Raw genomic sequence first — 14,800 nt, forward strand, 5'->3', positions numbered from 1 at the left:
TCCGTAGCAGCTGACTCAGGGGACTCTTTTCTGGGTTTAGCTCTTGGGTCTGAAAGGCTTTGAAATGAAGGGTGTCTGGGGAGCTAGATTTGAGGTGATTTAGGAAGTTTAGTGCTCGTTTTTGGATGTTTATTATCAGTGGGTATCTGCCTAGTTCAGCTCTGCATGCATTTGTTGGCGTTTTCCTTTGGGTGCGAAGGATGCTTCGGCAGAATTCTGCATGTAGGGCTTCTATTGTATGTTTTTCCCATTTAGTGTAGCTTTGGTGATTTAGCGGGCCCCATACTTCACTACCGTACAGTGCAATGGGTAGGATTATGCTGTCAAATATTTTGAGCCAGATTTTGATTGGGATTTGGATGTTGTAGAATTTTCTTTTTATTGCATATAGGGCTCTTCGGGCTTTTTCTTTTAGTGCATTCACTGCTATGCTGAAGCTCCCTGATGCTGTAATAGTTAGACCAAGGTAGGTGTAGCTCATAGTGTGTCCTATAGTGATATCACTGAGGGTAAACTGGTATTTGTTTTCCTGACATCTGGGCCTTTTTTGAAAAATCATGATGTTGGTTTTCTTTAGATTTACTGTTAGAGCCCAATTTTGGCAGTATTTGTCGAGTAGGTCTAGTTGTTGCTGTAATCCCTGTTCTGTGGGAGACAGCAGAACCAGGTCGTCCGCATAGAACAGGGATTTCACTTCTCCATCTAGGAGACGGAGACCTGGTGACTCGCTTTGCTCCAGCATGTCTGCTAATTCATTTATGTATATGTTGAACAGGGTCGGGCTCAAATTGCAGCCCTGCCGGACGCCTCTTCTCTGGGTGAAGAAATCGGTGCGTTTGTCTCCAATTTTGACCCCGCATTTGTTTTTCAGATACATTGATTTAATAAGGTCATAGACTTTGCCCCCTATTCCACATTGAAGAAGTTTATAATAGAGCCCTTCGTGCCATATAGAGTCAAAGGCTTTCTTGAAGTCGATGAAACAGGCGAATATTTTCCCATTTTTTGTTTGGTGTATATGTTTTTCAATGAGGGTGTGAAGGGTATAGATATGGTCGGCGGTGCGGTGTTTTGGAAGAAAGCCTATTTGGTTTTTTCTGAGGATATTATGTTTGTTAAGAAAATCAAGTAATCTACTATTTAGAATACTGCAGAATAACTTCCCTAGACAACTGTTGACACAGATGCCGCGGTAGTTATTTGGGTCTGATTTGTTTCCGCTTTTATATATGGGGGAGATTAGTCCTTGGCACCAGATATCGGGAAAACAGCCTGAACGTAATATGATGTTGAATAATTTGAGTACCGCACCCTGCATCTCCATATTGCTGAACTTGAGCATTTCATTTTTGATGTTGTCTGGGCCACAGGCTTTCTTTAGGTGGAGAGATTTTGTTTTTGTGGCCATTTCTTTCCATGTGATTGGGGAGTCTAGAGGGTTTTGGTTGTCTTTGATTGTTGCTTCTAATGTGTGGAGTTTTTCTGTGACCTGATGTTGACTTGGGTTTGTTTCGTTTATTGGGATGTCTTTGTAGAGGTTTTCAAAATGTGTTCTCCAGATGTCGCCATCTTGGATTGGTAATGCTTGCAATTGTGTTGTACTCAGGTTATTCCACATTTCCCAGAATTGTTTTGGGTTGGTGGAGTTTTCAATTTCTTCTAGTATTTTGTGGGTATAGTTTTGTGTTTTGTTCCTAATGGTGTGTTTATATCTTTTGAGGGTTTCATTGTATCTAGTACGTAGGTCCGGATTGTTTGGTTGGCGATGCTTTTGGTTTGATATTTTTCTCAGGTCTTTTCTGGCATTTTTGCATTCGTGGTCAAACCATTTCTTATTTTTATTTTGTCTTTTGTGACTCTTCCTCTTCTGTTTCACGAGGTCGGCTTTTACAGCTGCCTCATGAAAGATCATATTTATATCCTCTATGGCCATGTTTACCCCATCTCTGGTGATCTCATATAGATTTTCTTTAAATTTTGAAATTTTACTTGTGAGATCAGGTGAATTTAGTGCTGTGATGAATTTATCTCCACTGTCTGGGGCCCATCTGTATGTCTGGTTTATTTTATGTAGCTTACTGGGTTCCTTTTTTGTGTCTGTAGTTTGGGCAGAAAGTTTAAGGTACACATTTATTTGGTTATGGTCTGAGAGGGGGGATTGCTGCCTGACAGTGAATGCGTTGATATCGCAGGGGTCCAGGTCAGTGATTGTATAATCCACCACACTAGACCCAAGAGTTGAGGAATATGTGAGTCTCCCTAAGGAGTCCCCTCTGAACCTACCGTTAACTATGTACAGGCCTAAGGCTCGGCAGAGTTGCACTACCTCCCTACCGCTTTTATTTATTTCACAATCGAGGTTGTTTCGGTTTGCGGTGGCTGGTGTGACATATAGAGGGGTCTGGCCAAACACATGGTTGTTGCCCTGTGGGTCTATGAAGTCAGGTTCACATCCTGTCCTTGCATTTAGGTCCCCACATAGTAGCACCTTTCCTTGGGCCTGGAAATGGCTGATTTCCATGTGGAGAGTGTCAAATATCTCCTCTTCAAAATATGGCGATTCTATTGGAGGTATGTAGATCGCACATAAGTAAACATCGTTTTTTTCTATTCCTATATTTTTATCTAATTTTAGCCATACGTGTGATTTTCCCTGTTTTATCGGTGAGATGTGTTTGTTCAGTTCTCCTTTATACCACACCAGGATTCCCCCGGAGGTTCTGCCCTTGCGTGTCTTAATGTTCTTTACTGAAGGCACAATAATTTCATGGTACATTGGGGGACAGTGGGTCGGCATGTCCTTTTGGCACCATGTTTCTGTTAACACAATTATATCAATGTCTTTTATAGCTTTTAGGAATTCAGGGTCTGTACTCTTCATCCCAAAAGTTGAGGAGCGGAGGCCCTGGATATTCCAGCAGCTTATGTGGAAAGAACGCATTTATATAGTTCAATAAAACGAAATAAAATGGACCTATTTTGTGGGATGAGTGTGGAAACACTATTTTCTCTCTCTGTGTCTCTCTCTCTCTCTCTCTCTCTGCCTCTCTGTGTCTCTCTCTCTCTCTGTCTCTCTCTCTCTCTGTCTCTCTCTCTCTCTGTCTCTCTCTCTGTCTCTGTCTCTCTCTCTGTCTCTCTCTCTGTCTCTCTCTCTGTCTCTCTCTCTGTCTCTCTCTCTCTCTCTCTCTCTCTCTCTCTGTCTCTCTCTCTCTCTCTCTCTCTGTCTCTCTCTCTGTCTCTCTCTCTCTGTCTCTCTCTCTGTCTCTCTCTGTCTCTCTCTGTCTCTCTCTCTCTGTCTCTCTCTCTCTGTCTCTCTCTCTCTGTCTCTCTGTCTCTCTCTCTCTGTCTCTCTCTCTCTGTCTCTCTCTCTCTCTGTCTCTCTCTCTCTCTGTCTCTCTGTCTCTCTCTCTCTGTCTCTCTCTCTCTGTCTCTCTCTGTCTCTCTCTCTGTCTCTCTCTCTCTCTCTCTCTCTCTCTGTCTCTCTCTCTCTGTCTCTCTCTCTCTCTCTCTCCATCCATCCATTCTCCAAATGAATCGGTCACTCTTATTTTAGCCACGTTGCTCTTGGACTTCTCTTTGCCTTTTTATATCAAGCTGTTTGATGGTTCATGAACGGCGTTGCAGCTTCCTTGCCTGTCGCCCGGAATGCATTGTCTTACTGAGCCATTGTGTCACTGTGTTCTATAGTAGGTGGACACATCAGCAGGCTGCACCACTATGACTGCAAGTAGAATGTTTTCAAGGCAGCAGGTGTTCGATCAATATGAATATTAGCAAATCTAAACTGAAAAAGGGGCATTAAACATGGGCTGTAGGTTTTTATATACAGCACTATACGTATTATGTGCATGAATACACATTGTTGCGCTTTTGACTACAGTGCAGTAATCAGGCGACACGTTCTGCACCAACCATCTTGGGACTGTGTTTTGAGTATTCAAGCTGAAATACTTGACATATATTGCATAGTTGTGTGGTCTTTATCTGTGTGTCCGATAACCCACTGCAGTGGTGCTGGTTTAATTGGGCAATCAAAGGATCCAAATGGACTTGGATTCTGTTTCTGAACTTCCTTCCTTCTCTGTGGCCATTTGCAGGTCTCAATCGTCAGAAGATTGACACAGCTGATTTAAGGTTTTTAAATGGATCTCCACATGATATGGTCGGCCATTTAGTTTGAGTTAATCCATCCGGAAGGACCCGACAGTCCCATGCCCCCACCCCCACCCGAAGCAGCATTCAGTTGTTTCTTGCACAATTTGTGCGAGGAATGTCGCCTCTGGGTCCCCCCCACCCCCCCACCAACATTATCCGTGTTGAGCACTCCCAGGTCATAAATAGCTCCAGCTGCATTCAAAGCAGAGCTCCCTATAATCTGCCCCAGCCATGTGCCTTCATTCCAAGTGCCACCTACTGCACCAGCCTGATGTTTCCATTCTGAGCTTGGTTGCTAATTTTTGCTGAATTAAATTCCCATCCTATGCTGTCGATCTGTGCCCAGTAGGGGCTGGGTTGAAACTAATTTTCTGCGTGAATTTTAAAGAGAGAAATCTTTCATCGCATTGACTTGTACTGGATTCAAACTCCGGTCACTGGTGAAAGTATCACCTCAGTAAGATCAGAGGATAAAGTATCTGAAACAATGTATGCTCTGGGTTTAATGTACGTTTACCTGCTGAAGAGTCTCCTGGGGGGTGGGAGAATAGACCTGTTTTCCCGTCCCCCAAATCATGAGCTATGCAGCTATCTTGTGCCATTGTTACAGTACCGTCTACTCTAGTGTGTTATGTTGAGATGTTTTATAATTTTCCCCCATATTTTTGAAAATTAAGAAAATTGGAAGTGAAGCAGGTGTGTAGTTTTCGAATCCTGTTTGCCACAAGACAGATGACATTTGATGTCCTGTGCTGTGATGGAGAATCAATAAGCATGGTTTCCCGTGCCTCTGTCAGGAGAAACTCTGTAGAGCATTTCAGCAGTTAATGTGGAACTTGTGTTGGTGGCTGACAACGTTGAGAATAACATTCCTGTCCTTTCCCCCACAAGGCCAACCCTGCACTTTGCAAGCCTCAAGTTACTTGAAATATGTTGGCGGCATCCAGTGAATGTGTAGAACTAGAAAGGGCTCTATATTTCTTCTGATTTTATTTCCACAATTTAGTGGTGCTGTGACATGAATGAAAACAGGAATACAATGTATAATCACCACGAATTGTGACAAGTGCTGATATTTCATGTTCAAAGTTCAGTTACATTATGTAAAGGCATGAATACTTGATGCTTTATTCATCTGTCTACTCCAGACTGTGTAAAAGTGAATTCCCAAACTAAGAATATGCTTTGGCCTTTAGATTGCTGCCAGGTTTTATATCTCTCCGGCTAACGCTGAATTGAATGCCAATTAATTCTAATAGAATCCGAATATTCTATTATAATTTTAACTGTAAACGAGTGAAACCTCATGTTGTTGCTCACAGGAAGTGATGACCACATGCAGTCTTCAGGGGAAGCCAGGTTAGAGGGATGAGGATCGTTGGACTGGGGTACAGATATAAATGAGGAACTGGTGATGCAGCATCACTGCTGGCAGCAGGGTGTAACATAGCATGGTAAAATTACAGCGGGAGTTCTATTATAAATGCAAACATAGCAATTATATGGTAAAAGTTGACAAACGTGACAAAAACAAGAAGTAGTAAAGTTTTGTACACAGGAAATGTGATCAGGTGTGAGATTTGAATAGGTTTGTCAATTTCAAAGTTTTCACTTGTTTTCCGCCTTTCCCCTCCAATCTCTGCTTCCTTGCTCCCAATGTCCATTTTGGAGGCGGTAGCAGCTTTTACATATTTTTAAAAAAATGGTTGGCTAAATACTGGTTCTAAAGATCAGTTTATCAACCACTTAAATGGTAGAAAGATAAAGACTTGTTGCATCTCTGGCACCAGATCATCCTGGTTAGCCTGGGGCACACACCCTAAATCTCCATTCTCTTCACAGCTGCTGACTGACTGACTGCTGTATTTCCAGCATTTTCTGTTTTTATTCCATGTCCAACCTCCCAGCTTCTATATTGCTTCTCACTCTGAACTCCAGTTAACTTATCAAATCCCATACAAACTGCTCCTGATAATTCAGTCATTTTCTGTGCTTAAAAAACAGAATTACCCAGTCATTTCAATTAAACAATGCAAATAACACAGCAAGATAGGAAATTTAGTGCCCCAAAAGGGTGAATTTACAGTTACAGTAATTAGAATTGCATGATTTTGAATTAAGAGTAGAGTGTACAGACAGCTTGTGGGGATTAGATGTGACGAGTGCTTGTTCGAGCTTTCATTTGACTGCTTGGTTCTTGAGGGGGCTGCATGCTGCCAGATCTGCCTTTTGATATCCAGATAGGGTGTTCTTAAGAGCAGTTCATTTTTTGTGTGCCTGAACAAACTGTACCAAGCCTGAAGCCTGAATCCGGTTCAAACTCCGAATGCTTTGGCGCTGCTGTGCTGAAGGCTGGTGTTACCATTGTGTCATAATGTTTCCCACCTCCGTCTGTCTGACTTAGTTGTAACAGAAGGTTGACTGGTAAGTAAGCATGCTGCATTGCAGACTGCAGAGATGCGATGGTCTTCCTCATTTGTTGAAGGTAGTTCATATCTCAATACAGATCTTCCTGGTCTGACTGGGTGGGTGCATGTATTGTGGCTTCATGTACAGGAAACTCTTTGGTCTCCGGGACCGGGATGGTGCCGGTTGATTAAAAATTCCGGATGACGGAGAGGGTTATCTACCGAGGCTATTTTTAACAAACAAAAATAAAAAAATCAAGCAATATGCAGTATACAGTAATTGGGTACTCACCTACAGAATGTTGTGTTAAATGGATGGTGGGAGATGCTTGATTAAGTACAGTACTGCCAGTTGAGGGTAATCCATAACTCTTTAATTACTTAACAGTAAAACAAAACTTATACAGTAAACGACTGTATACAGTACTGTAGTTGACTGTACACTTATTCCAAGTCCTTTTGCTTGGACCAACTTTTGGGAATTCCATAATACAAGATGGGGGGAGATAATTCACGATAAAGATGGAGAGACGCACAGAAAAATGGCGGATCGGAAGAGACTCCCGGCAGCGCGGGAGAGACAGCCTCCTGTTATTGAGGTGTTCGGACTTCCGACAGCGCCAAGAAGCCGAGTAGTGGCAGTTTGGAGAACTACCCCCACTGACTGACTCGGCTACCGCGGGAGACTCGGACTCGGCAACACTGCCAGTTATTGAGGTGTTTTCGGAGTATGAATTTTGCCGGTTAATAGAGAATTCCGGATATTTAGGTGCCGTTTAAACGAGAGTTTCCCGTACCATGTTTCATCGTGGTTCTTTGTTGCCCTCTTGGATCAAAAAACCAGGCCTCCATGTTGTGTGGGGAGGGTTACCACCCAATTATCATGGCTGCTTTACAGTCCCAAGTATTTTTCTGCCTACCTGACTAAGTATTTATTTGTATTTAAAGGTTGAACTACTTTCAGTTAAGGAGAACCATACCTATGATATGCCATCTAATATTGGGGCAGATGGTTATCCTGTTGCAACGTTAGTGAATCAGGGTGACACGATTAAACGCCTGTGGTTCTTTTATTGTTGAATATTTTCATACTGTCATCTTCAAGATTTTATTAACATTTTTTGGGGTATTATTGGAGAAGACATGGAAATGTATCTGGAAAAATAAACCTGAACTTTGTGAAGTCCTCCTTTCTCCCAGTTTCTGATCTTCCCAGGCAATATATTGTTCAGGTCAACAGGAAACTTGCTGCTTCGAGGTGACTCTCGCTTTGATTTCTATCAGGCTTTCTTTTGGCACCTCCCACCCCGTGAACGTGAAATTGTGTGGACGAATCATCATTCTGGTGCAGCGTATTGGAGCTGTGCTATTTTGTCATGCTGGTCTCCTTTAACGCAATCCCAGAGTCGATAGATTTTTGTCTTCACCTCTTGAGCCGTAATCTGGCGGAATGGATCGCACTGATTGGAATTAAAATGGGTGATCTGCTCTGTCCAATTACCACTCAGGTGGTGGAGATGAAAATCTACCCCGCGGACTTCTTTCTGTGGAGGCGAGGTGTCTGTGCATTTCATATTTCAAGTTGTCTTTTTCCTCCAGCCTTGTGGTGAAGCTCAGATTTGGAACAATTTTAAAAAATCTGGAGTGAGGAATAATTGTTTTTGTAAAGGGTCAGAATTTTATACTTCCCTCACCAAAAATAGCCTGTCTGAATGCTGAGAAAGTGAAGTCATCTTTACAATTTGCAAGTCCAAGGACTTTATTCTACCAACCACTTTTTCTAATGAGTAACTTGTACTTTTCATTGCTTGTTTTAGTTAAATTCCTGGAAGGGACCTACTTACTGCAGAGAACATTTCGTTAAAAAGCACAGTCATGTTAACTGGTGATAACAGCAGCAACTTGCATTTATGTAGTGCATTGAACGCTTGTCCCAAGTCCCTTTATTGATTGGTGCACGAAAAACGGCCACCAAGCCAGGAAGGAGAGAAAAGGAGGAATGACCAGCAGCTGGTCCAATGAGGCAGGTCTTGAGATTTATAAAGTTGGTAAGTCTTGGGTCGTGAGTAGGACTGAAGTGGCTGAACATTCTGCCACCAGTGGTGGGATGAAGGGAGGAGGGCATGGATGGAAAGCTGGAACCTGAGGATTAGAGCGTTCAGGAGGAGGAGGGAGAGGACATTGCAGAGACTGAGTGGGGAAAGGCACCGGAGGGATTTGTAGATGGAAAATGAAACGTGGGGTAAATAATTGAAAATTTACGCTGGTGATATGCTGCTCCGAAAGCCTGTAGCAATGTTTCCTGGAGGCTTGCACCTCCAAATTACCACTCTGGCTGGTGGACAGTCAGGAGTTCCATTCATTTTAATGGAGCAGCTCTAGAGCACATGGGGCAACTCTCCGTCTGAAAAGAAAGTACTTGCATTTATAAAGTGCCTTTCACATCCTCCGACATCTCACTTCACAGGCAGAGAGTTAATTTTTGAAGTGTAATCCCTGTTGTTATGTTGGCAAACGCAGAAACCAATTTGTGCACAGTAATATTGGCCGTTTTAGATTGGCCACTGGGGTTGATATGCAGTCGCTGCTACCATTACAGTGAATGGCCTGGAGGCAAGCAGCACTAACCGGGCTCCGTTTCTGCAGTGGCAAGTAATTTAATGTTTTAAAATAAGTTGAATACTATTATTTTTTTGTAAGATAATTGGTGGGGAGGTGCAGCCCCTCCAGGCTTTCATTCCTCTTGAACAACCAGACTTGTTCTGTGCAGGTGCAAACCCATCCTCTAGCTCTGTGGGTTGGACAAAGTGTACTGTCCTCCAGCCTTCACTGTAGTCTTGTACAAAAGGGGACCAAATACGAAGTGTGATTTTACTGAAACTACATGAATCTCTCTGGGAAGCAGAGAACATGTTTAAATCGCATTCAGACAGGTTGTCATGGATAGCTTTCACTTTCGTACATGCCTGTAGGCAAATGCTTGGCAAAGCACAGCACAGATCTCATTACATTTGATCTCTCTTGGGCAGAAGATAACTGACTCGCAACTTATAAAGCCGATAGCAGCCTGAATGTGAACTAATGTGAAGTTATCCACTTTGATAGGAAAAACAGAAAAGCAGAGTATTTTTTAAATGGAGAGAGATTGGGAAATGTTAGTGTTCAGAGGGACCTGGGTGTCCTTGTACACGAATCACTGAAAATTAACATGCAGGTACAGCAAGCAATTAGGAAAGCAAATAGTATGTTGGCCTTTTATTACAAGAGGATATGAGTATAAGAGTAAAGACGTCTTACTGCAATTATATAGGGCCCTGGTGAGACCACACCTGGAGTATTGTGGACAGTTTTGGTCTCCTTACCAAAGGAGGGATATACTTGCCATAGAGGGAGTGCAACGAAGGTTCACCAGACTGGTTCCTGGGATGGGGGTATTGTCCTATGAGGAGAGATTAAGGAGACTAGGCCTGTATTCTCTGGAGTTTAGAAGAATGAGAGGTGATCTCATTGAAACACACAAAATTCTTATAGGGCTTGACAGGGTAGATGCAGGGAGGATGTTTCCCCTGGCTGGGGAGTCTAGAACCAGGGGTCACAGTCTCAGAATAAGGGGTCGGCCATTTAGGACTGAGATGAGGAGAAATTTCTTCACTCAGAGGGTGGTGAATCTTTGGAATTCTCTACCCCAGAGGGCTGTGGAGGCTCAGTCGTTGAGTATATTCAAGACAGAGATCGATGGATTTTTGGATATTCAGGGATATGGGGATAGTGCAGGAAAGTGGAGATGAGGTACAGGAAACTTTGGTTTATCCGGAGGTTGTATGTCCGGAAACCTCGATCTACCGGCAGAAATCAGGAGCTGTTTTGTTAGGTTTTTTTTCTTCTCGTGGCTTTGTTTTCAACAGTCGGGCTCTGGAAAGTCTCTCTGAAGCTGTTGCTAAGCTACAGAGACGCTTCCAAGGTACGGGCCGACTGTTTACAAGCTGTTGCTAAGCAACAGTGTTTGTTAGATACGGAGATGAAAACCTCCGTATGCTTCAACATTAACTTTGTATGTCCGGCAGTTTTGATAGATCGGCAACAGCTCGGTCCCATCGGTGCTGGATATAACAAAGTTTCCTGTAAAAGATCAGCCATAATCTTATTGAATGGTGGAGCAGGCTCGAGGGGCCAAATGGCCGACTCCTGCTCCTATTTATTATGTTCTTATGTTATGTGATTGTGGTGTGGATACATAATTAGCTCTCAGAGCAAATTATCATTATGTTTTATTGATGGTATTCTCAAAACCTCAAGGAATACTCTGGGGTAAGTCACCACAGCGGTCTTGTTTTTGAATATCCATGTGAAAAATGTGTTATCCTTTAAAAGTTTTGAATGTGCCACGAAGTAGCTGGTTTTTGACTATCTTCCATCATGTTTCAAAAGCTAGGCATGGAAACTGAACATGTTCTGGCTTGGCTTTAGTTTCCTCGACTGCTGACTTAGAGTTGGTAACAAAGCCGGGCTGCTTTCTTGCAGGGAATAATGGGGCCATACGTTGAGTAGTCTGTCCTTTTGTGTACCGAACGTCATTGGCAGGTGACTTGAAACAAATTATTCATCCTCATGGTTTGGGGTGGGGCTGGGGTTAAATGCGCCAACAAATTGAGAAAAGATGAGTTCTAAAAATGCCTTCACTTAAACTTTGTAGTGATATGGAATTAGATTCGTCAGTTCAAACTCACCGTGAGACTCCAGTGGAAGAGTGAAAGAGCTAGTTTGAGGTGGGTGCAATAACCTTTGGATCATTGGAATTTCAGAGAATCGCGAGGCAGGTGAAAAATTATTCCGCCTAAACCGTTGGAAATGGCAAGTGTCAATGATTACATAGAAACATAGAAGATAGGAGCAGGCCATTCGGCCCTTCGAGCCTGCTCCGCCATTCAATGAGATCATGGCTGATCATCCAAATTCAGTACCCTGTCCCTGCCTTTCCCCCCATATCCCTTGATCCCTTTAGCCTTAAGAAATATATCCAACTCTTTCTTGAATATATCTAATGAACTGGCCTTCACCGCCCTCTGTGGCAGAGAATTCCACAGGTTCACCACTCTCTGGGTGAAGAAATTCCTCCTCATTTCAGTCCTAAATGGCTTACCCCTTATCCTTAGACTATGACCCCTGGTTCTGGACTCCCCAGCCATCAGAAACATCCTTCCTGCATCTAGTCTGTCCAGGCCTGACAGAATTTTGTAGGTTTCGATGAGATCCCCTCTCAATCTTCTAAATTCCAGTAAGTATAAGCCCAACTGACACAATCTCTCCTCATACGTCATTCCTGCCATCCCAGGTATCAGCCTGGTGAATCTTCGCTGCACTCCTTCCATGGCAAGAACGTCCTTCCTCAGATAAGGCGACCAAAACTGCACACAATACTCAAGGTGCGGTCTCACCAAGGCCCTGTACAACTGTAGCAAGACATCCTTGTTCCTGTACTCGAACCCTCTTGCTACGAAGGCCAACATACCATTTGCCTTCTTAACCGCCTGCTGCACCTGCATGCTTACCTTCAGCGACTGGTGCACAAGAACACCCAGGTCTCTCTGCACTTCCCCTTGAAATGAAGGAAAAGAGACTTGCATTTATTTAGCAGTTTCATCACTTTCTCAGGGTAACCTAAAGCCTTTCACAACTTTGAAATGCATTAACTATTGGTACGTAGACAAACACGGCAGCCAATTTGTGCATAACAAAGTCCCCCAAACAGCAAACGAATGAACGAGCAGATAATCTGTTTTTGGTGGTATTGTTTACATAAGAACATAAGAACATAAGAAATAGGAGCAGGAGTAGGCCGATCGGCCCCTCGAGCCTGCTCCACCATTCAATAAGATCATGGCTGATCTGATCCTAACCTCAAATCTTCTATCACTGTGCATCCACCCGAACCCATGTGATCTCCCGGGAGAGGCGAAAAACCAGATAAAGACCCAATGGCCAATTTGGGAGAAAAAAACCTGGGAAATTCCTCTCCGACCCATCTAGGCGATCGAAATTCTTCCAGGAGATCACTCTGTCCCTATATTTTCTACAGTACTTACCTTCTGTAAAGGCAATCTCCACCCCAGCCAGGAACAGGAATAAAACCATCTCCTGAAATCTAACACAGAATTAGAACACAGTTGGAGCAGAACCAGGCTACACGGCCCCTGGGCCCACTCCACTACCCACAGGGCCATGACGATTCCGAACCTAGACTCATGTCCAATTTCCTGCCCGCTCCCCGTAACCCTTAATTCCCTTTACTTCTAGGAAACTATCTATTTCTGTTTTAAATTTATTTAATGATGTAGCTTCCACAGCTTTCTGGGGCAGCAAATTCCACAAACCTACCACCCTCTGAGTGAAGAAGTTTCTCCTCATCTCAGTTTTGAAAGAGCAGCCCCTTATTTTAAGATTATGCCCCCTAGTTCTAGTTTCACCCATCATTGGGAACATCCTCACCGCATCCACCCGATCAAGCCCCTTCACAATCTTATATGTTTCAATAAGATCGCCTCTCATTCTTCTGAACTCCAATGAGTAGAGTCCCAATCTACTCAACCTCTCCTCATATGACCACCCCCTCATCCCCGGGATTAACCGAGTGAACCTTCTTTGTACTGACTCGAGAGCAAGTATGTCTTTTCTTAAGTATGGACACCAAAACTGTATGCAGTATTCCAGGTGCGGTCTCACCAATACCTTGTACAACTGCAGCAATACCTCCCTGTTTTTATATTCCATCCCCCTAGCAATAAAAGCCAACATTCCATTGGCCTTCTTGATCACTTGCTGCACCTGCATACTAACTTTTTGAGTTTCGTGCACCAGGACCCCCAGATCCCTTTGTACTACAGTACTTTCCAGTTTCTTGCCATTAAGATAATAACTTGCTCTACGATTTTTCCTGCCAAAGTGCATAACCTCACACTTTCCAGTATTGTATTCCATCTGCCAAATCTCTGCCCACTTACTTAGCCTGTCTATGTCCCTTTGCAGGTTTTTTATGTCCTCCTCACTCACTACTTTCCGTCCCATCGTTGTATCATCTGCAAACTTTGATATGTTACACTCGGTCCCCTCCTCCAAATCGTTAATATAGATTGTAAAGAGTTGGGGACCCAGCACTGACCCCTGCGGAACACCACTAGTTACTGGTTGCCAATCTGAGAACGAACCATTTATCCCAACTCTCTGCTTTCTGTTAGAGAGCCAACCCTCCACCCACTCCAGAATATTACCCCCAATCCCGTGATTTTTTATCTTGAGCAATAATCTTTTGTGTGGCACCTTGTCAAATGCCTTTTGGAAGTCTAAATACACTCCGTCCACTGGTTCCCCTTTATCCACCCTGTATGTTACTTCCTCAAAAAAACTCCAGCAAATTTGTCAAACATGACTTCCCCTTCATGAAACCATGCTGAGTTTGTCCTATTAAATTATGTTTATCCAAATGTCCCATTACTGTCTCCTTAATAATGGACTCTAACATTTTACCAACCACAGATGTTAGGCTAACAGGTCTATAGTTTCCAGCCTTCTGCCTACTATCCTTTTTAAATAAGGGTGTTACATTAGCAGTTTTCCAATCTGCCGGGACCTTTGCTGAGTCCAGTGAGTTTTGGAAAATTATTACCAATGCATCCACAATCCCTACTGCTACTTCCCTCAAGACCCTAGAATGCAAGCCATCAGGTCCAGGGGATTTATCCGCCTTGAGTCCCATTATTTTACCAAGTGCCACTTCCTTGGTGATTTTAATCGTATTTAGTTCCTCCCCCCCTAGAGCCCCCTGTTTGTCCAGTGTTGGGATATTCTTAGTGTCCTCTACTGTAAAGACTGATACAAAATATTCATTCAGTGTTTTTGCCATCTCCATGTTTCCCACCATTAATTTCCTGGTCTCATCCTCTAAGGGACCAACATTTACTTTAGCCACCTTTTTTCTTTTTATATAACTATAGAAACTTTTACTGTCTGTTTTTATATTTTTTGCTAATTTACTTTCATAATCTATCTTCCCTTTCTTAATCAATCTTTTAGTTATTTTTTTCTGTCTTTTAAAGACTTCCCAATCTTCCATCCTCCCACTAGATTTGGCTACCTTATATGCCCTTGTTTTTAGTTGGATACTATCCTTAATTACTTTACTTAGCCACGGATGGCTATCTTTTCTTTTACACCCTTTTTTCCTCAGTGGAATATATATTTTT

General features: G+C 43.0%; 1 protein-coding gene across 2 annotated transcripts in view; it reads left to right on the top strand.

The window, feature by feature from the left end:
• The window catches only part of unkl (unk like zinc finger), a 304,546-nt gene that overhangs the window by 79,087 nt on the left and 210,659 nt on the right, over positions 1–14,800 (top strand). The gene's annotated exons all lie outside the window — the stretch shown is intronic.

Source organism: Somniosus microcephalus, chromosome 11 (assembly GCF_052327205.1).
Source record: "Somniosus microcephalus isolate GS21.2 chromosome 11, FLI_Smic_1.0, whole genome shotgun sequence".
Taxonomy (NCBI): Eukaryota; Metazoa; Chordata; class Chondrichthyes; order Squaliformes; family Somniosidae; genus Somniosus; species Somniosus microcephalus.